We start from the raw sequence: 16,988 nt of genomic DNA on the forward strand, positions 1-16,988 counted from the left end.
ATGGTTCAACTGTGTGGAATATTTGTTCAGTGATGAATCCCAAAGGTGGTTTGTTTTTATCTGCAGGGCACAGGCTGCATGCAGTCATTGACCTTCCCCCAACTTTGATCATTGCCTTATCAAACAATGTTACTTCGGTCAGCTCTATGCAGAATTTTAGAATGGCAAAATTTCTGAAAGCACACATTTTATAGCTATTCTGTGATAATTATCATTTAATTTGACAGAACAGGAGGGTGAGAGGGCAGAAGGTTTAATTACTGCTACGTGGCTAGAGCATTGTATGTGCATCAGATAAAGTGCTGTATAATTTGTTTGTAGAGTTTTACCTTGTAATAGCTTTAACAGTGTGATATCTCTAACTAGTTTTCCATGTATATTTGCAAACTTAATTGTTAATAACAATCATCATATGGTATTCATTAGCCTGTTAATTACATTGTCATTTAGAAACCCTTGCTTCCAATTAGCTTTAATGACAACATCAGAGTCATTTTTCTGTGCTGCCATTTTTGTGCAACACTTTCCCATTTAAACAGCCTCCTGTTCTATCTTAATTAAATTTAATAACAGTAGTGGTAGTTTATAGGGAACTTTTAAGCCTCATTTAATGTCAGACCATTTATACTAGTTTGAAGTAGGCACTGAAAATATTTGCATTAATCTAATTACTTTGAAAAGGAGAAAACTTCACTTGTTTCAGATGATTTTAATCAAAACAAATCTACATGAAAGGTCAAACTTATTACCTATGCAAATATGTAGAAAAGTTAGTGGTTTTCTAAATACACTGAAGACACAGTGAAAACTCAACAGCACAAACAAGGAGCCCATGCTAAACTTTTTGTTGTTTGGGTTTTTTTCATAGCAGGAAGAAAGGGTGGAAAAGCTGTCAGTGTCATTAATGGCTCAATGTTGCTGTTTGGATAGAACGTCAGGCAGGGAATGGTTACAGTACTTTTTTAACTTGGGAAAGCTCCACAGGACCCGAATAATATATTTAGCATTATGCAGCACCCTTGAAATTGCACAGTGAGAATAGAATCATGACTCTCTTTAAAAATAGTTGTCTTATTAGCCTACACAAATCTAAAGACCTTTGGAGAATCTCTCCATGAGATGACAGAAAATCATAGAAAAGTAAGATTGAAAGAGATGCTGGAGGTCACCTAGTCCATCTTCCTCCTCAAGCAGGCTGTCTAGATCAATACCAGTTCTGAAAAAGAGTTGGTTAGAGTCCTACTTTAGTAAGGATTTCACAAATTCTTTGGTGGGCTCTGACTGATAACGTCAAATCGCTGTTATGAAGGTTGCTCCAGTACTGACTTTATCTTTGTGAATTTGGAGATGGTTGCAGATGCCTTTATCCTAGGCTATTTATTTGTGCTGCCTAGAGCACAGATATTATTTTGCATGCAGAAGCTGATGAACAAGAACTTACAGGTATTCCAGTGATCTGACAAAGAAGACAGCTGCCAGGACCGTGTAAGTGAACTTGGGAGACACAGCAAAGTAAAAGAGGGGGAAGGAAGGATGCAATTTCAGTGTTGGAAGTGAGGGGGCAAAACCTAGCTCTAAGGACCAGGCAAGCCACAGGCAGAGGTGGTGGGTTGTGCTGGGAAGAATCTGTGATTGTGAAGCAAAAGTAGCAAAATCCTTGACAGCCTCACAGGGCCATTGTCCTGTGACTGGCAAGTAAAGTAAGAAAACTCCAAAGTGGCAGAGAGTCTGAGGCAAGGAATTGTCTCTAAGGGTTTCCTTCTCTGTAGCAAACGCAACTCTTAGAGATTTCAGGGGAGGAAAGAAGCAGTGCTGTTTGTGTTTTGCTTGCCTCTCTATTACCCACCACAAAGGTGTTATAGGGAGCTTTCTGACTTCTATAAATCTTGCTGTTAGGCTCATAAATCACCCTTAGATCTGGTTTCAAGAATATCGAGGTTCCGACTCAGTCTCCTTGGTACCAGATAGAAGTGACACATGGGTAGTATACACTCTAATATTTCTAGAAGGTAATTTAAAGTAACTTCAGTGGCTTACATATAAAAATAAGTACTTGTTTCCCTTTGACTTAAGTGCTTAATATTTATGACCTCTCAGGATTACTTCTGGGATGAAAATTGATGACACAAGGGTAGAATTTACCGGCACATGCTTGTATTAGATAAACTGATTTATATTGAAGTCCTATTTCTCTGAACATACACAACAACTTCTCTTGCTTTTCTGACATGCCTTACCACAAACTTTGTGTCTCACAAGTATTTCCACATGTCTGGCTGCTTCTCAGCTTCATACATTTAATTCCTTTCCTGCTTGGTAGAAAAACAGTAACTTACCCCTGCGTTTGCATGTTGTGTATCTTAGCTGTGTTGGGTTAAGCATCTCACACCTGTGTTCCATTGTTCACAGCTACTTCTATTACCGAAAGGACCTCACTGTTTGCCCTCACTTAATTGGACAGTGCTTTGTGCTACTCTGGTTTCAGCTAAAGCTACGTTTCTCTTCAAGAATAGGAAACACTCACACTAATACTAGAAGCAACTTAGTGGGGATAAAATATTTCACTATGGAAGTCTGAATGCAGGATGTATACTTGCTCTACAGCTGAAATTCTCCCATCTGTTTTGTTTGTGTAAGTAACTTGCTCAAAATCACAGGAAAATGGATTACTGCTTTTTGTTTTGTATAAAACTGAAACTAGAGGGATAATTTGTCTCTGCAAATACAGTATGTTTCCGTGCCTATGGCCAGCTGGTATGCAGGAAGTCTCTGGAGAAGTTTCCTTGCCTTGAAGTGGCAAAGCCTTGTGAGAACTATAGTTCTTTCTAGCCCAAGCTACAGTACCCTGCAAAGAAGGGGTGGGATGTAGGACAGGAGGTACTGTTACAGTACCAGGTTACACAGGAGCAAGCAGATGTGAAGTGACCATCCTGCACCACCCAGCAGGACATTTTGTTCATATACTCCACCACTGGCTTCAGCAGATGTCTCAGTGCACACCGTTCGATCTGTTTGGTCACCAGCTCTTTCTCTAATAGACACTGATTTCATTATTAGAACACAACTTTTTAAAGTAGGAGCCACATGTCTGCTCCTTATAGAGTACATATAGCAACTGAGATCACTGGAATGACCACCAGAGAAAATGAATAGTGTTATTCCTACTACTTCAATAGCTATAACTTAAAATGATATGACTTGAAAGTAAAAAGGAATGGGTAGATAATGAGGAGAGCATTTTATAAGTTTTACACCTTGCAGTCCCAGTAAGAAATTATTATGCCTTCCTTTTTATCTGCCTGAAAACAGGCAAAGAGAAAAGGGATGAAAGAGGAGAGATGTCCTAGGCAATGGTGTTACTGGATGTTATACAAAGGGGGCTGCCTGTTAACTTTGACAGACAGACAAGAATATGTCTGTGTGGTGCAAGTGCAGGTCCCTGTGGTAAGTAAGTTGACTCATTTACCAGACCCAGTTATTCTGGAGCTCTCCCTGGACTCATTTTATCTGGCTGGAAAGCTAGCACAGCTGCATCACTTCTGTTAGCTTGTAAAGGCAGCCGAAGTATCATCACTCCATGTTCTTTTCTACAGGGAGGTGTGCTCATCAGTTCTGTTTACTATAAACCAAGCTGAACATCTGTCTGTGTTCTCATGCCTCTGCAATGACTGTGCAGAGATCTGAGCGGGTAAAAATTAGGTGTGAAAGTTACACCTAACCTAGTTGTCCAGAAGTAACAGTGTGAATATCCTTTCTGTGCTTGCCCATGCAGCTGCGGTAGGACTGTTAAAAACCAGATCTATTACTCCATCACACTTCTAAGCCTATCTTGAAACAGGCTTTCCTGTGACTTTGTTCCTTCTATTTGATCTATGGTTTTGGTTGGTTATAGATCAGTTTCCATTTCAGTAGATTTTCTTCCCAGACTCTTGGCTTGCTAATTTTTGATCTAATATTTATTTAAAATATTAGTTGTAATTCTACGCTTTCTTCACAGAAATATTCATTTTACTCCAGTAGGTCTTTCATGTTAGGGCACCAGGGGTTTTGTTCTTAACTTTGGGTAGTGTAATAAAGAAAAGGTGTATCTGCAGTAGATCATGTGAGTCATGAACAGCCTCACAAAGAATTTCCACATTATCTCAGAGGGATGTGTGGAAAAAATACACTAAATGACTATCTGTGCCTTGTCCATATTTACTATGTCAGCTGGGATGTGTAAATTACCAAAGAAGAGGGGCGACTTTAAGACAGGGGAGGGAGTTAACTCCTGCATTCCCCAGCAAAGGCTTGGGTGAAACAGCTTTATTTCTCAGTGTACTTGTAGGTGCTGTTGGTACCTTGCAAAGCTGAGTAGTTCCAAGAGACAGATGGGATTGCAGATGCCTTTCCTGGGATCATGAGACAAGAATGTACTTTTAAGCATGTTGAAATGAAGAGTAGCTGTGAAAGTTAAAGGCAGATAGGAGGTAGGATGAGATTTAAATAATAAAAGCAATAAAAATAATCCTCAGTGCAGCTCAAAGGCAAATAAAAAGGACATTTCAGGGTTACAAATGATAGGAAGGAAGGAAGAAAGGTGGATTGGGGGTTGTTTAAAAAGAGGGCAGGAAAGAAACTCCTGCAATATGATGTCACTTTGATATATGTGTATCTGTTAAGTTTGCCTGAATTCAATAGCAAGAAATAGAATAGTTTGAAGCACACTAGTTTTACAAACAGGTTTTATTGCTCAAAACTTCAAAAACAAAATGTTAAGATGGATCACTTGCGTATATGCTGACACTAACTCTGTCTTGTGTATTTTGTAAGATGGTTTATTTTGTACAGCTTTAGGAATCCTCTGGCATTTTTTACCCAGCTTTCAGAATAACTTTTCAGATAGATTTTTTTTTTTTTTCCGTTTACTATCAAAAGAATGAGGTTAACATAGTGCCTTGCAGAGATCTGGGTTTTGTGATGTATGAATGTGCTGTGAAAACACCTACTAGATGGAGACTTTCCATCTTGTTTGTGAAATCCAGGTAGGCTCAGATATTGAATTAGGAATGGCAATTCAATGTATGTCCAGAAATCTAATTGCAAATACCTGGAGAAATATGAAGTCAAGTCTAGTCAAGAAAAGAAGAACGTATGAAGTTTAGTATTTTCACTACTGGATCGCAAAAACTTAACTGAAGTGGGAAAGAATGGGGGGGGGGGGGGGTTAAGCACAGCTTTTGCCATAAATGCTTACATTGCAGTATCACTTTTGTTCTTATTGGTATTTTCATGGATCTGGCTCCACAAATAGAAGAGCACTAGGGAGAAAATTAAGTGACGTCTTTTAGGACAGTATTGCACAGACAACAAAGCTCAGGGAAAGGTGCTGATAACTTACAGTTTTTAGAAAAAAACTTAGAAACAAGAACAGAGATAAATCAAAAGGTTTGTAGGCTCTGTTAAATTTCCATCTTTTCTGTGTGTTAAAGACAGTTTCTCTCTCAAACACGTGGAAGTGAAATTTGTCCTTTGATGTACACAATCCACTGAACTAATCCAAGTGTTTCCTCCTATAGTGTCCCAAAAAGACCGAACCTGGGAGCTGTAACCTTCTCTAAAATATAGAAGGTAACTTGATAATGAATGCAGTTGTGAACAATGCCTGTCCACCTCTGACAGTCTGCTTCCATTGACTTACTGAGTTGTTTGGTCTGGGTTTTTTTTTTAATAACTTTACTGTGTTCTAGATTCAGGTGGGCTCCTTTAGACATATATATATATATATATATGCACACACACACACATATATATATATATATGCACACATATATATATAGAGAGAGAGAGTTCAAATCAAATAATTCTGGAACTTTCCAGCGGAGAATTTTTAACTTCAGTTTTTTGATTTGGCAGGGAAGACCGTGCAGTGACATTGACTGCAGTACTTTTGTCTCATGGCACTTACTGCTGTTGTTCTTCAATGTGTTGTGAGAATTATTTTAATGAACTTGCATTCCTGTTGTTTAAATTATCTGAGGTTGTTCACAACACCTATTTCTGCTGCCTTTGAAACTGCTGTAAAACTGTATACTACAAAGCAAGAGCAATAAGACATACAGAGATAACTTTGGCCAATATGCAGCCAGTTGGCTGGAAAGATTTTAGGATATATATCTTCTTGCTTAAAGAAAGAAAAAAGGCAGGGAAAAAAAATTAGAAAAAGTTTAATGGCAAGTATTTGAAAGCACTTAAAACATTTCTGTGTATTAAATATAAAATGATTGCTTAGATCACTCTGTGAGTCCCACCTCAGAGCTTGATTCCAAATACCCTGTTGTAATACTAATAAAATCTAGGTATTTTGTGAATGATCTTGAGATCACTGAAGTTAACAGGTCTTTTTATTTTTTTTTTTTCCCCCACTGTCTTCAGTGTTCTTGACATGAAGCCCTCTCTTCCATGTTGCTTGATAACCTTTATTTCCTTGGACATCCTAAGAGAATTTTCTTCTTGTAGAATATTTACTGAATGCAGCTATAAGAGGTTTTTACTTTTTTTTTTTTCTTTGTAAGATAAATTATTTTTTAGTGCTTCTAGATCCTTTTTTAGGTCTATAGACATATCTTCATGTATTTTTTGATAACATGTAAAATTAGAACCGTCTAAATGCGGGCACTGAAATTGTCTGTCACTGGTATGTTGCTTGTTGTCATCTAGCTACAACAAATGCTGTCTTGATTTGTTCTCCATAGTCTTTCCAACTGACTGGTTCTACATTTCTATGCGCTGACACTCCATGATCACCTGCCAGACTGTTGATTTGAGGTGGGATGATGGTAGCACAAGTTTCTCAGCAAGTTTTTAACTTCCTTTCCTGCTGTCACCCATACCTAGCTTAGTAACTTCTGTGCTTTCTGATATTTATATTCTTTAGCAAGCATAGAACTGCTACTGCTGCAGTTCAGTGCCCAAAACAATTATTTGTAAGGCAGCCTTCATCTAAGCATCCCTGGATGGGGTTTAACAATTTAAACAAAATATATTGCTGCTTCTGAATAAACTTCCCATAGGAAATGTTCCTTCTGCTTTCTCAAAATGGATGCTAATTTAATGGTTTTTAATGATATCTGTCAAGTACTCATCAAAACCTTGACAATCAATATTTATCTCTTTCACGATTTCTATGCAATTCCAGCCTCCCTTATGCTGGCCCTTTATATAGGGTAATTGTTCTACAGGTTTTTCAGAAAATCTTTTTTTTTTTTCAGAAAAGTATAAATACTGACCCACTTAGTTATTCTCTAAGCAACTCTCAGACACTTTTTGCAATCTGTGCTGTTTCACAGGAAATATTTAGTCATTTGAAAACTTTTGTCCTGTATTTGCATCTTTAAAAAAAAAAAAAAGCTGTGGGTGTGAAATCAAAACATATTTAACAACTTCACTACTCTTGGAAATGCTGAAATAGTTACAGAAACATGGATGTACTAACATGGATGTTAGTACAACAGTTTTAGAGCTGATCTGTTCTTAATGTGTTTGTCCAGGCTTCAATACCACTTTCAAAGTATCATAATTACTTGCCCCTCTGATTCTGTAATTATGGTCTGTTAAAAAGACTGTAATTAGAAACTACATAATGGGCTTGCTTACTTAATTGACTAATACAAGTGGTTTGATTTTTATTGTATAACTGATGCCAAACACTTATTTAATAAGTTTGCACACATAGATCAATAGTGTTAAATATTCAATCTAATTATAATAACTTGCTGGGGACACTGAGGAACACACCTTATCTTTGTGTTTTCCCTCTCTGAAAGTTTTATCACAGAATAAAAGAGGCAAGGTTTGCATGGAGAAGCAATATCTCCTCTTAGATCAGCTGATACAGGCAAAAGGACTGGCCCAGTTTCCAGACACTCATTTCTGAGGCAACAGGATGCAGTCTGGCAAAGATTAGGAACAACTGCCCTGGATTGAACAATGTCCTGGGTTGCCAAAGAGGAAGAAGCTGTTTATGAGAAAAGCGTGCTTTGCACTTGCAGAGAACAGGAGAGCAATAAAAGGGGGGGAAGGAACATAGTGTTAGCCCAACTAGACTTGAAACAACTCTACGGTTGCCACCTTTCTTTAGCAGTCTTTATCCTAGAACACTTTCTCAGAAACAATGTGAGACAGCACCAGAACAGAGGAATTAGTACACTAAAAGGAGCATCAAAATACTGCTCTTACCATCAGATTTTCTTTGTTCACCTAAAAGCCATCCAGCATCTCATCTTTGTTATTGTATTTGTTCCATTGAACACGTTTCTAGAAATATTCACTGGCCAGAAGCAGCTTTTCAGAAGGACTGTGTCACCAAAGTACCTGACAGTAAGAAAGTACAGCAATGTATAGCATAGCAGCTCTGTGATGATATATTATAGTAATACATTATCAAAATGAGACTTTCTGATTGAATGTTACTCAAAAGACCTTGTAGGCCAAAAGTAATTAATTTTAACCATGTAGTCTCCCTGGCAAAGGCACAAATGCTGGAAGTGGGTGACATAAGGCTATTAAAAGGCAAACAAAACAGGATCATAGTTAGTATCCTTCTGTATTGTACGCAGAATTCATCTCTTCTCCTAGTATTTGTATTTCATTTACTTTGTCCTGCTGTTGGAGAAGTGAAAAAATAAAATACTGACAGTATTAACTGCAGATCTAAGTGGGTCATGCCATGCAAACCTCTCTGATTAAAAACACAAGAGATACTTCTATATTTGAGAAAAGCACAAGTCCTAGAAATATAAGTGTTAGAATGTAATAGGTACTTTTGTACCTAAGTGCAAGTGCTGAGCAAACACCAACAAGGAAAGGGCTAGCTGAGTAAATCAACAGAGATTAAGTGTCTTCACTTTTAAAACAGGACTGAAATATGATATACTTGTTTTTTTTTTTAATGTGCAAGTGCTAATCCTCATTTTCAGGTACCAAAATATTACAACTCCAGCTGTTCTGAATTTACGTATTTTACAGATGCTTAAAGCAGATAGTAAGGAATCTTTGCTCTTTTTTGCTTTTCTGTTGTTGTGTCCTGATTCCAGAATTCTCTGTTTTTACTCTTTCTGACAATCAGTCCTGGCAGGTGCTGCCCCTGTTGTGGTAGCATTTGTGAGAATCAGTGGTCTGTAACTACCTTTACAAAGAGTGACAGAGCTACAAAAAAGGCACCAATAGTTTGGAAGCTTCAGCAGCAAACGACCTAAAGGAAATTTGCTGCTGGTGATCAGCTCAGCCCAGTTTATGAGCTTTATTTAAAGGCTAGGAGAGAGGTTTATGGACAAAGTTCTTGCATAATGTGATGTTCTTCAAGCATAGATTGGAGTTCTTTAGGAACAGTGTATTAACTTTTCAGTTCAGGGTAGAATAGGACAATCAGAGATGCCTATTTAGTGCCGGTTTATCCTGTTGTCTCATGACAGATTTGCTGTAGTACTCAAATGACTTTTTCAAAGGCTCACTCATGCTTTGGAGTAGAGTCCTTATTGACCTCTCTTTACATGGGTGAGGTAAGCTCTATGTGTGTTTTTCTCAATGCGTATGAGAAAAATGGTGACATGAGGTACCTGGTGATGCTTCTTAGATATTTTTGAGTATTTTTATGGTGTTATGGAATTTTCTGTAGATTTCCTCTTCAAGGGTGGCATCTTTAATCTTCCTTTAGGTTTCCAGTTGTTCCTTATGCTGAGGTTTCATAGCCATTGCAGTATGATAATAGCACAGTTACTGTGTTGTTTTGTTTGCTGCAATTGCCAGCATATTTTCCTGCATGAATTTAAATTCAGTAAGCATGTATTTTCACTTCATTAAAGTCACTGTTATTAGCAGCTACTTACCTAACGGTATGTGCTACATCTCATGCTGATTAGTGAGAATATAAGGATGTCCCAAGATAGCAGATAATGGACAAATCTAATGGATTAAATTAATGCCTGTTGTAGTCCGAACAGCTTCAGCTAGAATTAGTTCAGAAATTAACTTGCCCCAATAAGTGAACAGAACTGTTATTATCAAGAGTACTACTGAAATCTTCTCTTTCGCTTCTATTATTAGAACTATAATACAAACTTTAGTCATTGTAAGAGTGATTGAGGAGAGATCTGCCCTCACTGAACTCAGATGTATTCTTCATACATACAGCCAGATCCTCAGCTACTGTTATCAGCCCAGCAGATTTCAATGCATCTCTAGAATCAACCACTATTTTCTCTAATGACCTCCAAGAAAACAGTGTTACAGTAGGTTTGCACAATGTTCTTGGCACATAATTACAGAATTTAATGTGTGATCTGTTGGGCTTTTTTTTTTTTTTAATGCTGCACAGGCCAGAAGGGGAGCTAAGTGTCAAGGCTGCCTCGCAGGTGGTGTAAGACTCTGACTAGACATGGTAATATGCATCTGAAATCAGTAAAAGTAGCCAAATTGCTTGACAACTGGTTAATAGTTAGGTGCATGTCACTTTGCTTGGTTGATCAAATACCTTCCTCCTCTCTCCCCCTTCTTTATTTTCTTTTCTTTCCATTGATTTTAATGGGTTTGGGGCAAGTCCATTTCAGTAAAGAACTTACTACCATGGTATGAAAGCTTTGTTTCTTAACAATCAAATACCTCAAATGGTCTGCTGCCAGCAGGCTCTTAAAAAACCCCAAAGACTTTCTGGTGATCTGAAGCAAATTGACTTATCTTTCTGATTTGTCCTGAAGGAGTTGTTATCTTCCAACTGTTATTGTTGATTTGCATTTTGTTGATAAACTCTGCCATGGTCTGAAGTTTGAGGCACTATATTAAGCCCTCTTTGGGCTTACCTTTTTTTCAGGGTGCACACATGGAATATTTGGCTTTCTTTTTTTCCAATTAGTGCAACGTAGTTTGTTTGCTTGCTGTCTGAAGAAAAAAAATTATATTACAGGAGAAAATTTTCATTTTTACAATAGATCTACTGTATTCTAGAGATCTTGGATTAGTACCAATCTTTTAAAGTTTTTCAAAGACTAGCAGCATGACCACTAATGCAATCTCAAAGAGCGTAACAACAGTCTAAGAAGATTTTTCTTGCGAATTTTTCCTGCTTAGCAAAATAGCTCTTTCACTTTCGTGGTCAGTCTACCTTGTCCTTAACTACCTTTGCAATTTGGCAATAATGTAGGTGTCAAAATTGGTTTGGTGTTTCAGTGAGAAGTCATCCCTAAAATGGAAAACGGCCAAATGAAAAATAATAGACAAAAGCCCCCAATAAAATTAATTTATTCATAACAACAGAAGTCCTAGATTTTGAGACATATAAATATTATTTTTCTTGATCTCATTGCAGGTAAAAATTGGCATTGGGCCTGGCTTTCAAAACTGGGATGTTAAAAGATCTCCTACATTAGGACAGCATTTATCTAGCTATTCAGTGGAAAAACGCTAATGAGTTACATGCTATATCAGTTTCCTGAATTGGATCATTTTACAGTCTACTGTGTCTATATTCAGTATTTTAATAGTCTCCTTTCTAATTCCATATCTACCTTTGGTTAGCACTGTCCACTCCAAGGAAGGCCCTGCAATGTGTTTGCATAAAGCTCTGAAGTATTTGAAATTTCCCCCTCCAAGGGAGTCTCCATTTTAAGACTGCCTTCAAAAGCCAACAGCAGTCTAAAGTGTATAAGAGGAACACAGATACTGAAGGTAACAGATTCTGGCAGTCACTGAGTCTCGTTTGTGCTCTTTGAAAATTAAGACTTCAAGAGAAGAAGCTTTTTCCTGAGGCGTTTCCCTAATGCTTTCCAAATGTTGCTTCATCAGAGCCAAATGGTCAGAGCTGCCATAGAATCCTATTACAGATGCACAGATTTTGTGTGTGTGCATTTCCAGCATATTTAGCTGCATTCCTGAAGCTGTAACTGATATAAAGCATTTGTAAAAGCTTTGCTTATAGACTTCTCTACAGCGGAATCTCAAATAATTTTCCTTCAAGATGCATTAGAAATGAAATGTTCCCAAAGTGTTATTGATGCTGGTTGCTTTGTGTCATACACAGTTAGTCTGGTTCATGTGAAATGTTCCTTAATTGGCTAGGAAGCACAGTTTCTGCATACTCTTGCACAAAATGCAGCAGGAGTTCAACAAATTACGATTCAGCTGCTGAAGCATAGCCAGCTTGGACTGCTTTGGGTATCTATATTTCACTTATTGCGCTATCTGTTTTATTATCCCCTACACTCAACTAAAGCTAGAAAGAAAATAGGGAAACAGAAAGAGGAGAAGTCAACAGTTCTGTAAGACTAAAAGTGGTAGCCAGAAACAGGTATGATAAAAGTTAAAAGTGTGTATACTTAAAAAAAATAGAAGCCCCTGTGTGTGTTGTACATATGCCAAGCTTTCAATCTGAGGGTCTCGATCATTTATACAAATAGGCTGGCTGAAGGTTTGAGTTCATGGTGCAATACGTGTCTATTTACAAAGGTGCTTCAGATATAATTTTTAGGCATGAGTAAGTAGTGTATAATTTCTTGATGTTTCTTCCAAATCTTTCCCTTTTCTCTCTCCAAGTTCTGTTGCTCTGGACTTTGTAGGGTCTCTGTTGAGAAGTCTGCCTGGATTTTTGCTTGAAGCATTTATTCCTGTCTTTGCTGGGATGGACATTTTATGGATGGTTCTTTGCAGGATCCTGATCGTTGTTGCTGGACCATTGAAGCCTACATAGCATTGTTCTTCCTCTGGGAAACTCACTTCTAGTCTTGCTTCCCGTGGTGCAGGTAAGAAAAAATGTTCTTCCATTATTAGACTGGCAGTAACAGGGACTGGTGGCAAATTTAAATGGGCCATTTCTGAAACACTGCTTGAAAAATGCAGAAAATTAATCTAAGCTTTCTGATTTTCTTTTTTTGTAACAACAAATCAGTTGGTAATAGCAGGTGATACCATCTTAAAGGAAGAAGAGAGAAAAATGAGCTGAAACTTTTCTACCCGTAACCTTTGTAATGTTAAACCCAGTTTCTTGGTGTGCAATAGGTTAATGTTTCCAACATGCAAACATGAGTGAGTTGGCTTCAATAACATCATGGTAAGGAAAAATGAAAAACACCAACAAAGTAGTCTACCACAGTAACACATGATGCTTAATAAATGAAATGTAGCTATTTCATAAATATTATTCCTTTTGAGGAAACCCATGAAGGCAAATATAGTATTCACACACCTCTCTCCAAGCCTATTTTCCATGTAGTTACTGTTCCACATCATAGCTGATTCAGGTGTATACCTTTGTATAAAACTGACAAATGCGGGCATAGTTGGTGCACAATTAGTTAAAGTACATGTAGTCAGTGTGTATTTAATCTTGAGAGCGTGCAGAGTGTATTGTCTTGCCCACTTGAAATACATTAATATGTTAAAAAACTTTAACTTCTTAAAAATATAATAATATTAAGCACATTATCCAAGGGGCTCTTCAAAGCTAAGTCCCCATCCCAGGCTTCATTGCTGTCAGTGACTGATTAATCTGTTTGTGAGCAAGGCCTTATCAGAATACTGCTGAATTTAGAGGAACGAACATCACCATGGGTGGCATTGGCACACCCCGAGCAGAGGTCTATGTGGTGCTGGATCACAGCAGGGTTCCCAGCAGCAGGAGGGACACAAGGTTTAATAATGTGCTAGCAACTTTTCATGGCTGTGGCATCTGGAAGAAGCTGGTGCCTCCTCTCTGCAAAACGCCAACCTTGGCCCCACAGCAACACCTGCCAAGTTTGGCATTGTCAGGCAGAGTTGGATGGGAGGTCCACCAGGGCCTGATAGTGATGGACACGAGTGACCATAGCTGGTCCCCACACTTTCTAGGCACCTCCATCTGTGGTTTTTGTTCTCTATCCCTTCTCCTTCTTTCTTCTGCTCTGCAGCATTGCTAAAGTGACTCTTCTTTTTTCAGGTCCTAGCAAGAAAGGCTGCTGTGGTGGTCTTGCACATTTGGGAGACTCCTAGATGGATTCCTGTCTCTTGGTTCTCAGGAGACGTCAAAAGCTTTTCACACTAGACAGTTACAAGAAAGATTCTAACAGAATCTCTTACTATTCTCTTTCTTTTTCTACACTAATTTTGCAACACAAGCTTGGAAATTGCTGTTCTAAAAGTAAATGCTCTCACCTCTATGTCCAGTTTGATGGTTTGCCCTGGTTTAAACTGCAGGGCCACGCCAACTGTGTAAGTAAAAAGTGTGTCTCCATACCATTTTGTTCATCTCTCCTCACCATCACTGCAAAGCACTCCAGAGAGGATGTGGGAGGCTCCACTCCAAATATTTCCAGTAAAGGGCTTTCCTTTCGTTTTGACCTCAGGCACTGAGCTTAAACAAGGCAAGACAGTGGCAGAGATTGATACTAAACATAAAAGTTCCCAGAGAGACTATTAAATCAGTGTTGACCTGATTTTAATAACACATAATATTTCCATGGTTTGCAAGCAAGTAAATAAGCTTTGACAAATACCTTGCATTTCTGCACTTTGAAACAGAGAAGACCAATAAAGAGTCAGAAAGTATACAGAGGCTATTTTCTGGAGGAAGGGAAAAAAGAAAAAGAGAGAGAAGCATTTTGTAGAACAGCATTTTACCAAGTTAGAAGCTTTTTGCATCACTAATGTGCCGTTTCTTGTGCAGCTCCAGTACAAAATGCTATTGGAAAAGCTTTTTAAAAACCTTAGTGTCATACCTTGTTGGGACCAACTGGGGAAAAAATGTTCTTCAGAAATCGTGAAAGCGACCTGCAAGGACAATAGAAAGTTTATCTTGGGCTTAGTCCTCTTTCAGATGAGACATGTGCCAACAGCTGTTAAAATTGAGATATTCCATATTACTCTTCTGCAGATTCTTCATGATAAGTACAGGACGGAAAAGGGAGTGCCTCTTCTAATAAATTATAACACTGTGAACTTCAAAACAATCAAGACCAAGAACTGGCAGTAGGACCGTCCTAGGTAAATACCTTGCTCCTTTGAGAAGAGTTACTAGTTAGTCTGGAGTCCAATATTGTTGGTGACATGCCTAGAAATGGCTGGTGTCCTAAGTGGGAAGTAACCAACCCCTGATTTTCTGGATTATGCTTTATCCCTTTTAATTAAATCTTATCTTGCTTTGACAGCTACTTAGAGAGCTGTCTTTGTGGCACTTTCTCCTGCCAGCATGGCCAGCCCCAGAGTGTGGGTCTTTTGGCTCAGTGAAAGCCCAATGGAGAGATGTTGTTGTATGTTGACAGAGTGCTTACAGTTCTGCAGAGCCTTCAGCAGTGCATCTGGGTGCAGTGCTTGTCTCTGGAAACAGTGCCTGCTACTTCTGTCCGTCACAGTTTGTGAACTGCCCCCTCGTCATTGTGCTTCTATTACAACATACACTGTGTCTGCTTGGTGCACTTGTGATGTTTTCTTGTGAGCAGATTATGTGTCCACTTCATTTTGCAAAAGAACTTCTCCATGCCCGAGGGCACAGACTGTGTCTACTGTAGCTGAAGGATGTAGTATTTCAAAATTGGTGTCTCGTTCACAGATCTTTTTTTCTTTTATGTTGTTTTACAAATTCCAGTTCTTGAGTCTGTTCTTTCCTTACAGCATTATTCGTAAACCTTTTTTAAAAAGCTTCACAAGTTGCGAGAGTCTTATGCAGTAGCTGAAGTCTTGCAAATATATCCTGAATAGCTCTTGGTTCCTCAAAGGACATCTAATGTTTAGGGGATTTCATTTCTGCTCAGCTGCAGCCTGTGAATATTCTGCCTAATATTCCATTCCCAGCACATTTAACATTGTCACACTTTGGCACCTTCTTTCTTGACCTCTCCTCTTTTCAGGTGGGAATGTTATGATGTTTAAGACAATGAGTCTCTCTGGATCTGGTTCTGTTGACATGCAGGCAGCTGAGGTCCTGTCTTCCATTAATAATTGTACCTAGTGGTGTAGCAAAGGCTTGAATGTCTGATTTGTGTCTTCTCTCACAGTAGAAACTCTGCCCGACATTGCAGATGACCCAGGAATATAAAGTAGGAAGGCATATTTGGTCAGGTCGATTGACCTCAGCTGCTCAGTGGCTTTGGGCTGACACCATTTTTGGAGAAGTAGTTTGATGCATTTGCTGCTGATTTCGATAGCTCTTCCTTCTAGCTCTGCCTTGACCAGCTTCCACGTTGTGGATCTTGTGCTTGGACAGACTCGGATGAACTGACTGGACGACACAGAGGGGTTTATTTCTTAACTCGATCTTCAGTCCTAGAGACTCTCTCCTTAAAATTATGGATGATTTTTAGAGAGATCTTCTTTGGGAGAGAATAGAGACTTCCTGACTACTATTCTCTTCCACCTTGTCTTTCATATGAAATCTGGTACTTAATTCAATATTCAAGCCTGTGGTTTGCCCTGCCCTCCTGGCCAGCTACTATGGATATTCAGTACGTCAGTCACAATATGTTTTAAATGATGGCATGGCTTGCTTTGCTGAGTTTTATTAATCACAACTGCATTTGCTGTTTTGCCTCAAAATGAAGCTAATTCTTCCATCTAATTATTTGGTCCAATATTGCTGCTCTATCTGTGCTCCTGAGATTACACCTCAGCTACAATCAACTGCTCATTGTTTATACAGCCTGGCTGCAAGAACAGCAGCCATCTTCTGTAGCCAGTGTGCATGTGAACTGAGTGTCTCTGCAAGCATTAGTCACACCATGAACAACCTCCTTTTCATTAGAATTTCTTCATGACATGAATTACTATTTTCTTTTCTTGAGGTAGCTGTGGTAACGGGTCCCATAACTACTGTTTCCCATAACTCTTACATCATTGCCTCTCAGCTGCATATTTATCTTCCTAGGAGGCATGGTGTTTCCACAGAATGTTTTCTGGCCCTCAACACATGCATCCTGTTTGCATCCCTCTGTTCTACTGGATGTCTTTTAGCTTTAGCCTGTGTACATGTTCCATCTCAGCAGTCCTTGCTG

General features: G+C 38.6%; 1 long non-coding RNA gene across 1 annotated transcript in view; it reads left to right on the top strand.

Moving 5' to 3' along the window:
- Positions 1 to 16,988, top strand: part of LOC110356960 (uncharacterized) — an 89,420-nt gene that overhangs the window by 23,631 nt on the left and 48,801 nt on the right. The window contains exon 4 of the long non-coding RNA XR_010472381.1: positions 12,679 to 12,770. This is a non-coding gene — a long non-coding RNA (uncharacterized LOC110356960). The remainder of the gene's footprint in view (positions 1 to 12,678; positions 12,771 to 16,988) is intronic.

This window comes from Columba livia, chromosome 4 (genome assembly GCF_036013475.1).
Source record: "Columba livia isolate bColLiv1 breed racing homer chromosome 4, bColLiv1.pat.W.v2, whole genome shotgun sequence".
NCBI lineage: Eukaryota > Metazoa > Chordata > Aves > Columbiformes > Columbidae > Columba > Columba livia.